The 10,609-nt window shown below is 40.3% G+C and overlaps 1 long non-coding RNA gene across 1 annotated transcript in view; it reads left to right on the top strand.

Moving 5' to 3' along the window:
* The window catches only part of LOC138164700 (uncharacterized), a 10,389-nt gene extending 1,453 nt beyond the window's left edge, over positions 1-8,936 (top strand). Inside the window, exons 2-3 of the long non-coding RNA XR_011169156.1 lie at positions 773-861; positions 7,553-8,936. This is a non-coding gene — a long non-coding RNA (uncharacterized lncRNA). The remainder of the gene's footprint in view (positions 1-772; positions 862-7,552) is intronic.
* Positions 8,937-10,609: the final 1,673 nt, after the last annotated feature.

Here is a 10,609-nt window from a genome sequence, read left to right as displayed (position 1 = left end):
AAAAATATGTAGACATATAAATATATATTTTGTAAATATGTGTATATATAGATATATATTTTGTAAATATGTGTGTATATATACACATATATTTTTGGTGGACTTTTATATTTTGCTAAATATGAGTATATATGAATATATATTTTGTAAATATGTGTATATGTAGATATATATTTTGTAAATATGTGTGTATATATACACATTTTTGGTGGACTTTTATATTTTGCTAAATATGTGAGTATATATGAATATATATTTTGTAAACATGCGTATATATAAATATATATTTTGGTGGACTTTTATATTTTGCTAAATATGTATGTGCATATAGATTCATATATTTTGCTAGATGCATGAATGTACACACATGTACACACACACACACACACACACACCTCAGGCAGCAAGCAGCTTTTCCAACTCTGTCAAGCAGCTAAAGACTTTTAGAAATAGATCTCTGTGCACCTTCTGCCGAGCCAAGGTTGCCAGAGTGAACAAAGCCTCCTGGGAGGAGGGGAGAGCCAAGCGCTCACAGCTAATGCTGTCTTGTCCTCCATCATCTCCCTGCTACTTTGAACTGGGTTTTGAATGTACAAAAAGAAGGCACATTCCCCATGAGCAATTTAATTTATAGGCAATGTAATTGTATATAATTTTTGTTCCATCCTTTTGAATACTAAAACAATTATACTTGACATCACTTCTTGCTGAAACTCTGCTCTGACAACCTAGACTTTGGGACAACCTGGGAAACAATCGATTTTATCTACAGGGATGCCGACTCGGGGTCTACCTGAGGGTGTCATGGGGGACCAACCAGTGGCTGTCCGATGAAACCTATGGATCTCTTCTCAGAATGAGGTATGAAATTAAAATGATACTAATTATGTATTTTAACTCATCATTGAGGAAAATGCTATGTTTCAGTTAGAGATCAGTAAAAATAGCAAAGACTTCAGGAGACTCTGAAATCTAACCACTGATTTCAGGTTAAGAACCCCAGGTCTACAGAATAGAGACAGTGAGAGTGGGTGAAACACTCCGAAAAAGAAAGAATTAGGAGAATGTGGATCACTGGATTATGGAATGGGGAAAGATATGTTAAGAGTGATCTAAACAAAGGCAAAGGGGGAAAAAAAACAAGTAGAAAACTGAAAAGTAATATCAAGAGGAAATGTAAAGGTTACAGTGTGCCCTAAATAAGAAAAAAGAGAAATAAAATGTCTAAAAGGAAGAGACAGATATAGACACGTACACATGTTTGCCAAACCACCATTTCCTATGTCTTTACTTACACCACTCCCTTCTTCTTGAAATTGACTTTCAGAACGTCCAATGCCTCGAACCTTTCTTTCCTAAGTTCATGTGCTACCCTATCCACCCTAGACCTCCCCAGCTATTGCAAAGGCATTCTCAATATTAATGGCATCCCTAGAATTACTTGCCCCCTTGACTTTCCACTCTATCTCCTGAAGAGAGATTCAAAATGGTTCATTGATTCCACTATAAATGCATAAAACATAAATGAAATTGGTGCCTCCTCACAATCCTTTCAGGCATCTCTGACTCCATATTTCAGTCTTCCCCTTCACTGATTGAAACTTTTCCCATTCTTCCCAAGATCCCAATTTTACACGTGCGTCTTCTCATTCTTGAATTAAAATTGAGGCTGGCCAAAGTGAGATGGATATCTTGTCTGTTCTGCAAAGGCAAGGTATCTAAATTGGACCTCCTTGCCCATTCCCCCCAAATCTACTCCTCCTTCTGACTTTTATACATCTGTTAATTGCCAATCACTCAGGTTCCTAACCTTGAAGTTATTTTTGATGCTTTCCCTTTCCATTCTCCCTTTCCCTTCCCTATCTAATCACTTGATGAACCCTACTGCTTCTGCCTCAGAAGATATCTACCCTCCTTTTTTATTCCAATTGCTGCCCCTCACCCTTTCTAGGTCTCTCTCTTTTTAAAAAAAAGTTGTTTTGCTGCTTTAAAAAAAAGCCTTACATTATTTCCTTATATGCTACAGCATTGAATTGATTCTTATAACATAGAAAAATTAGACAAAACCAACCTACACAGTGACTTCATCTGGCACATGCAACACCCACCCTAAGTAATTCATCTTCCTTCACAGTGAGAGAAGGCAAGCACATTTCATCATCTGCTCTCCAGGACCAGAATTGGTCATTCCAGTTCATCAAAGTTCAGCTGCCTCTGGGTGTCATTTCTGTTTATATGACTGTACTGACTGTATCTGTAGCAGAGGTTGAATTGACCAATAGGGGCCATCCCAGGGAATATATATGTCCAGAGCTCCTGTGGAAACTTCCCACTAGAGACATAATGACTCAACATTTGGGCTTATAATGAATTCCCCAGCTGCTTCTTGTCATATGATGGCCCAGCACTGACAGGACTTTGCCCTTTGGTAGAAATAGAGACTTCTAGACCAATGATTTCAGTAACATAAAGAATGCCACCTCCCAGGCACCCTACCTTCTCTGCAACATATTCTTACAGAGTTGCAGGGACTTGCCTAGAGCTGCATATCCAGCACACGCCGAAGTGAGACTTGAACCGAGTTTTTCTTGGCTTCAAGGTCAGTTCTCTACCCATTTAGCCTCCTTGATTCTGTATTGCTGTGGTATGAAGAAGAAAAACGTGAGTGATCAATCAGTTCTTCTTTGTGATAGCATCAGGCAGGGAGCTCTCTCCTATCAGACGGTTTCTGGTTGGCCTTCTCTTCCACTTTCCAGCTGGCATCACCTAACTAGACTTCTGCTGAGGGTTGGGGAAGAGCAGGCTTTTCTCTACCCAGTATCATGGCAGCTAGGGCAGGCGGTCTCTGCTTGATGGGTTTGTACCTGGGACCCCATGTCTTTTCCACTTCTGCGTTGTTTGTTTCTTCCCAATCTTAGGTAAATGAGTATCTCTCTTGAGATGGATATATCCAGACTGGGAGGGACCTTGTATAAGAGATCCAGAGACCCCAGGTCCAATGAGTGATGCTAGCCAGTGCCAAAGGAATCTTGGGATTGGCTTGAGCCCTGCCATTTTGTTTCGATGAGGTTCAGTTGTCAATAACCTCCCAGCATATTGTGGCAGTAATTATCAGTAAATTTACCAAATACTGTTTTAAAGTTGTTTTTGTCACAGTGGTCCCACCCCAGTATCCCATCCCAGCCACAATTCCTCCTAAATCACAGGATCACAGATTGAGAGTTGGAGGCTTAGTTCTACTTTCTTAAGTTCATCAGTTCAAGCAATTCTCCCCATTCTTCTCTGACTTTGGCTCTTACCTAAACTATTTTAAGATCCTAATCAGTCTCCCAGATTCTAGCGTCTTTCCTTTCCAGTCCTTCCCACTGCCCTATTGATCTTTCTAACATATGTGTATCTTCAGTTAAAAAAGAAAAGCCACTCTGTTTCCCCCTTTCCTCCCCATGTGTTCCCATCTCTTCCATTGAGCTCCCCCTACAACTTCTCCATGACTAGTGTACTTTTCTTGCCATGTCTCGTCCCACTCCAATTTACATAAGTGAACACAGCCTTTGCTCAAGCCTTTCTCTGTGCCTGGAATGCCTTCTCATAACTCTACCTATTGAAATCCTATCCAATCAATTCAATTCCAAAAGTTTTTATTGTGTGTCTGATGTACTAAGCCCTAGGGATATAAAAAGTGGCAAAAGACAGACCCTGCTCTCAAGGAGCTTACAATCAAAAGAAATAACATTTGTATAGCACTTAGCACAGTGCCTGGCATCAATGCGAAATAAATGATTGTTCCCTCCCTTCCTCTCCCCTTTCCTGACCTCCATTCAGTCTTCAAGACCCTCGTAAAATGCCGCCTCTCCTTCCTGAAACTTTCATTCTCCTACCTGAAAGTGACTGTTTCCTCCTCTCACTGCCCTCTGTATCTCTCATATTAAAATTTATATTATATTTGTAAGGGAACAAAACGAGGCCCATATTGTCTGTGGACCTGCAGCCCCAGAAAACTGCATGACGGAGGAACCTCTGAACATAGGATGTATTGAAAAGTTCTAAGGAAAGTTTTGTGAAGAACAAGAAATGGGATGAAGGAGAATGACAAGGGTTAGGTAGGGAGATATATGGCAGCGAAGGAGAGAGATGCCCGAGAATCCCCCGTTGGCAAAGTATATAGCGATCAGAGCCACAAGAGCCAAAGAGGGGCAATGACCAAGGCAAAGAAAAGACCTGTGTCTATAAGCTGGAGGGCTGAGTGGAGCAGGAAGCAGACATGAAGAAGCTGAGTACTCCCAGGAGAATTTGAATGCCTGATAAAATGTCCCTAAACTATGAGCTTGATCAGCCGAGTCCTGCTTCTGCTAGATTGGGGACCCAGAAGGTATTAAATGAGGAGCAAACCAAAACTCCCAGGAAACATCTGGAATTTGTGCCGAGAATGTTGCAATTGGTCTCAATGTCTTTGACTTAATCTCTTGAGATCATTTTGATTGAATGTCCGATTTGCCATGATTTCTAGTGATTCATTGTGGTAAGATCTGGCAGGAATTCATCTGAAATGGGGACTCAGGGCTGAGAATTTCAAGGGATGGCAGATCCTGATAGAATCACTTGCCTGGATGGAACTTGCAGAGGATCATGTTGAGGATGAAGGTTCTGGCTACATCTTGATTTGGACCTAAGTTTTATTTCTCTATTTCATTGTAAGCTTGCTGAGGGCAGGGACTGATTCAGTAAAGGCTCTTGTTGTAACAGGGGCTAAGAGTAAACACAACTTCTTGTTGTTCAGTTGAGTCCAACCCTTTGTGACCCCATTTGGGGTTTTCTTGGCAGAGATACTGGAGTTGTTTGCCATTTCCTTCTCTAGTTTATTTTACACATGAGGAAACTGAGTCAGACAGAATGAAATGACTTGCCCAGGGTCACACAGCTGGTAAGTGTCTGAGGCCAGATTTGAACTCATGAAGATAAATCTTCTTCATTCTATCTACTGTGCCACCTAGCTATCCCACAGCTACATTCCACCTAAGTACCCCATTGCCATCAATCCAGACCTTACAGACCCCTTGTAGTTAGTGAGACCTTGTAGCAGCAAGCACCCCAAGCCTCCTCAGGGTTTGCTGCCAATACAGCAAACTAGATCTAGCATACTAGATCTGCTTTGTTAAAGGAAAGCAACTCAAAATGGGTTAACAAGCTTACTTTAATCAGTCAGACATATGTCGTTTACCTTGTTCAGGGAAAAAGGTCAGCACCCCGAATTTCAAAGTACACAGACAGAATTATCAAGACAGAAACAGACAGATTTCAAACCGTCCAACCATTACATCCATACCCAGTCAACATCTGGGTTTCAACATCTGGGTTTTTTCAAAGCCGGGGGACTCAGGACAACAGCTTCCCAGAATCCACATCAAATCACAGAACACTTCTCAAAGTGAGCCCCAAAACAAAGCTACACATCAGGGCTTATATAGCCTTCTCCTGGCTCAGAGAATGTAACAACCTTTTGGACCCACTGGCCAATCAAGAAGTATCTACTGAAAAACAAGCCTCCCACCCCAGGCTCCAGGTGCACTTTAGCCTAGGGGCAGGGAAGATCTTTAAAATTTACATTCCCATTACAGACCTGAGATAATGGAATTGAAAGATGTGTAGAAAAAAAGAAAGGAGGGAGCTAGAAATGGCAGTGAGCTTCTGCCTGAGAACATATCTGCATTCAATGACTTTCTGACCCTGAAGACTGTGCACCCTGTCCACTGATGCTTATACAACATAGCTTAGTGTTCTCTTTCTATCTTAATTGAAGAATCGGGCATGCCCAGTATGGTTCTCTATTGCATGGAGGACTGGCCCTGACTTCCCTGGACTGTGAAAAGCCCAGAACTTCCCACTACCTTCTACCTCTTTAGTAGGAATCATTCTCCTTGAACATTCTGCATCTATCAGCCAAAGATCTGAGAGTTGAAATGGAGTAATGACTTTCCCCATCTAAAGAAACAGAGGAGGAAGACAGCACTGAGAAATATCAGTTGTGGACTTAGATCCTTCCCATAGCCTAAGCTTATTGCTCCCCTTACTTTTGTTTGGAAGGAGGAGCTGGGCTTGTAGTTACAAGAGCCAAGAACCTCTCACATGTCATTAGATCTAAACCTTTGCTTCCACACCTGTAAAATTGAGTTAATCAGTCAAGGAACTACCTAACTCATGCTATTGTAGACTTTAAAATGCCCCAAATGTGAGCTGACTTTTTGTTCCTCCAAGCCTTGAAATTCCAACTGAAGTCACCCCTAGGTTCTTCTGTTCCTTCCTTCTGAGAAGAAAATGGGAAGAACAGCCAAGAAGTGCTGGCCTCAGTGGGGTAGTCCCTGCCTGGTTTGATTCAGAAGAAATGAACTTTAATCCTGAAGCAAAGGTGCCGTTTTGTTCTAACAGACATAATGTTCTTTCGGTTCCTCATTACATAGCTGCTCAAAACCCTCCCTCTTCCCAACACCCACCCCAAGAGACCTTAGATCATAAAGCCACAACCCCACACGGTGGTTTTTATCAAAATGTCTACTGCTTTCTATCTGAGGATTGGTGATATTCATAGGACTCTCAAGTCTACATCAATCGATTCAATTAACAAGCATTTGTTAAATGACTGCTATGTTTCAGGAATTATGATAAATACTGGAGGTGTCTCCAGCCCTGTCCTCAAGGAGGTTATATTTTATAAATGAGGCTAACTGAGAAACTGGTAGAATGTAGTATGTGTTGTAATAAGTCTAGGTGGCATGGTGGATAGGGTGCTGGGCTTGGAGTCAAAAAAACCTGAGTTCAAATGTAGCCTCAGATATTTACTATGTGACCTTGGGCATGTTACTTAATCCCAACTGCCTCGGTTTCCTCAACTGTAAAATGGGGATAATAATAGCATTTGCCTCTCAGGTAAATTGTTGTGAATATAAAACGAGGGTGAAAAAGAAGTTATGTGATAACTTTATTACACATTTAAAAGGAATAGCAAATTGTACATAATGGATTTGCAATTTCTTGTGTATTCATCTTTTTTATTATACTTTGTTATGGAAATGTTTGTTTTATTTCATAAATTAAAAAAAGAAAGAAATGCTTGTTGACTGACTACATTCACATTTTAGTAACCAACTCACAGCAAGGGGATGCTAGTAAATTCATTTTTAGCACCTCATGGTTCTTCTAACAGTTTAACAGTATGCAAATGGGGCCCCTCAAAGAAAGAACTCACTTCTCCTATTCTATGGCCTTGGGTGCTGGTAGATCCTAGGTAGTCTCTAAAAGCTTTAGAAAGACTTCACCCTTCTCTTCTTTCTTGGTCCAGATCTGAGGGCTTGAAACTTTTCCCTAAATTTCCACTGGGGAGAAGAGGGACATTCTCTGGGGATTTCTCATCTGTGATGCTCAGTGGCCAATTCTCAGACATAGCTCTTAGTCAGAGAGACATTGGAGGATACAAAAATTTCTGTGCTTTCTCAACAAAATGAAGCATCTATTTGGAGGAGACCCTAGACATGAGCCATATTTATGCTTTTGTTTACAGATTTTTCCTTGGAGTTCTACTCTGGAGTACAAGAATGGGCAAGGGTGGGGAAGAAGAGGATAATGATCCAGAAAGTACAAGAAAATTCCCTTCTTTGGGGTCAAGCTGCCCACAGGATGAATACTGGTTTAATGTGACTCCAGAACAAACTTTCATTGTGGGAAGGGGTCCCTTGAGCCATGGGTCCCAACTAGGGACTTGTCTTGGATTTGAGGTATTGATCTCTAAGCAGATGGGTCACAGACCTAGATATCTGACCCCAGACTCTCCCTATACTTCACTCCCATATCACTAATGGCCTATTAGACATTTCAAGCTAGGTATTCTAGAGACATCTCAAACTCAACGTGTCCAAAACAGGACTTGTCATCTTTCCTCCCCTCTTTCAAACGTCCTTGTTTCTACAGTGATAACTTCCTAATCCCTCAGGTTCACATGGAGATTTTCTCCACTTCTCACTCCACACATCCAATCAATTGACATCTTTACTTCCACAGTCTCTCTCACATCATATCTCTTGGATCCATTTAGACAGCCCCCACCTCAATTCAGGCCCTTATTGCCTCTCACCTGGACTATTGTAGTGGCCTTCTAACTGGGCTTCCTGCCTCATAGGAATCCTGTGCTCCCTAAACCATTTAAAAATCCCACAGGATTTAGGTGGACCTCAAGCACTGTGACTTTTCCCTCAGTCCCTCAAGGTCTGTTGGGTGTCCCATGAAAATAAGGAGATGGAGGTAAGACAAAAAACAGCAAAACAAAAAGCCAGGTGTAGTCACCAAGAGGCATTCCCTTCTACCTCATTCTTTTGTGCAAAATTCTTGTCTTTATTGTGTATGTGGCCAGCAATAAGTCTCCCAGGCTTTGAACCACCCTCTATTATCCCCACAGTGAAAATTTTATGTACCCTACAAATTTTATACACACACACATACATATATATTTATATATACATATTCATATGTAGGTATGTGTATATGCATGCATATACATATGTACATACAACAAACTATATTTAGAAAAATCCCTAATATATATACATACACATACACATACATGTGCATATACATGTACATATCAGAGTACAAGATATCTGTGAATATAAAAATTAGTAACCATAGTACCATATGCAATCAATTGACTAATTCAGTATGTTGACTTGCATGCAGCTAGTCACACATATAGAAAAGCTATATCCTACATGATGATGACATATGTAGCAGCATTATATATATATGTATATATATATATAAAACCAAGAATACAAGACCCATGCAAAGCACTATGTATGCATATATAATGGAATTAGCAACTACATAAGTCATATGCAGAAACACAGCAACGCACGTGAGAATGATGCATGCTAATAATGAATACGAACATAACATTTTAACATACATACATATCAAGGAAGCATAACACAACAATAAAAGTCATATACGCTACTTAATAAAGTTATGTGTCAACCACTTATTACATGCATTCTAGCAATGAGTCTCATAGAGTTGCATAAGTAGCCATTTTCCCTGAAGTAGAAATATATTTGATCACTGGCCAAATAGTCCCATCTGGAACTTCATTGTGGCTTCCTGAGCTCTTGGATGGCCCTGACTGATCAACATCTCCAGGCTTTATGCATGCTCTCCATCCCCCATAAACCTCCACACTGGGGTATTTGGTTGTTTGTTTTTTGTTTTTGCTTTTTGGAGGGCAATTGGGGTTAAGTGACTTGCCCAACGTCACCCGGCTAGTTTTTGTGTTGTGTCTGAGGCTGGATTTGAGGTATTTGGTTTTAAAGGGCTGTCTCTTGACTCAGCCCTCTCCTTCTCTCTGAACAGAGCCAGACTGGACTCGGTTGACTTCCTTGACCCTCCAGTGGTTACCAATACATAATTCCTTCTCTATCTCAATCATCGTCTTCTGGGTTTATTATCTAATTCTACTGATCCTTTATATAATTTGCAAGTTGTCCTTTTCTTGTTTTCTACTTAACTGATTATCCACCACTCCCTTTTTTTCTCTTTGCCAAAGAATTTCACTATCTTCTCACCAGGCATCAGGACCCATTGTAGTACACTGCAGTAGTTGCAATACATCCTCTGAAGGTCTTTGGCCATTGCTGGGGGCTATTTTGTAGGCTGGCAAGTTGACCACTCTTTCAGTTACTTCATCCTGGTGTACTTCTATTGGTCCACAAGCTTTTGTATTTTTTTAATACTGAGATTTCTTAGCAGGCCTCTACCACCTTACTGAAGACCCTGATACTCATTTCAAGCATCATACTCTGCTTGCTTCTATCAGAGCTTTTCTGAACCTGAGGCCATTGCTAGGAAGTAGGCTTCCCTCAGGTGATCTCTTAGCTGAGAGATCTGTTCATAGTTTTCTGTGTTATTTTCATCTACAGAGACTTTAAAGGACAAGTAAGTGACATCCATCCAAATACCATCAGTATATGTGCTGTAAGGTACATACATACATATATATATATACACATATATTTATATAGAGATGTATACATACATATATATATTACTAGTCAAATCATAATCAGAGGAACATTAATTGCAAATATAATAAATGGGTTTATATAATAATATTGAAAACCATGTTTTACCTATTTTGAATATTTGAAATATTCATAGTACTTTAAAGTTTGCCAAGATCTTTCTATATCTTATCTCATTTAAATCTTGAAATAACCCTGTGGTGCAGGTACACCATTTTACAGGTGAGGGAACTGAGACTCAGGGATGTTGTGATTTGCCCATCGTCCTACTGTTAATAAGTTGCAATTACACCGGTCTCCAAATCTAGCACTCTATTCAGTGCACCATACAGTCTCTCTTGTGCCAATCGTCTTGAAATGTATGGAAATATATAAGGAGAAATACTTGCTAATAAAACTTCAGATATTGTAGATGGTGCTAATGAGTTTATCATAAGATCATGGATTTAGACCTAAGAGGTCATCTCTCCCTCCTCCCCCACTGCCATTTTACAGATGAAAAACTTGCCCAAGGTCATATAAGTAATAGGTAGCAGAACCAGGACTAGAAC

This window comes from Petaurus breviceps, unplaced genomic scaffold (assembly GCF_028583685.1).
Source record: "Petaurus breviceps papuanus isolate PSGF00001 unplaced genomic scaffold, PetGlider_PUasm1.0 126, whole genome shotgun sequence".
Classification (NCBI taxonomy): Eukaryota; Metazoa; Chordata; class Mammalia; order Diprotodontia; family Petauridae; genus Petaurus; species Petaurus breviceps.
The sequence above is the reverse complement of the archived record's forward strand: the minus strand, read 5'-3'. Positions and strand labels throughout refer to the sequence as shown.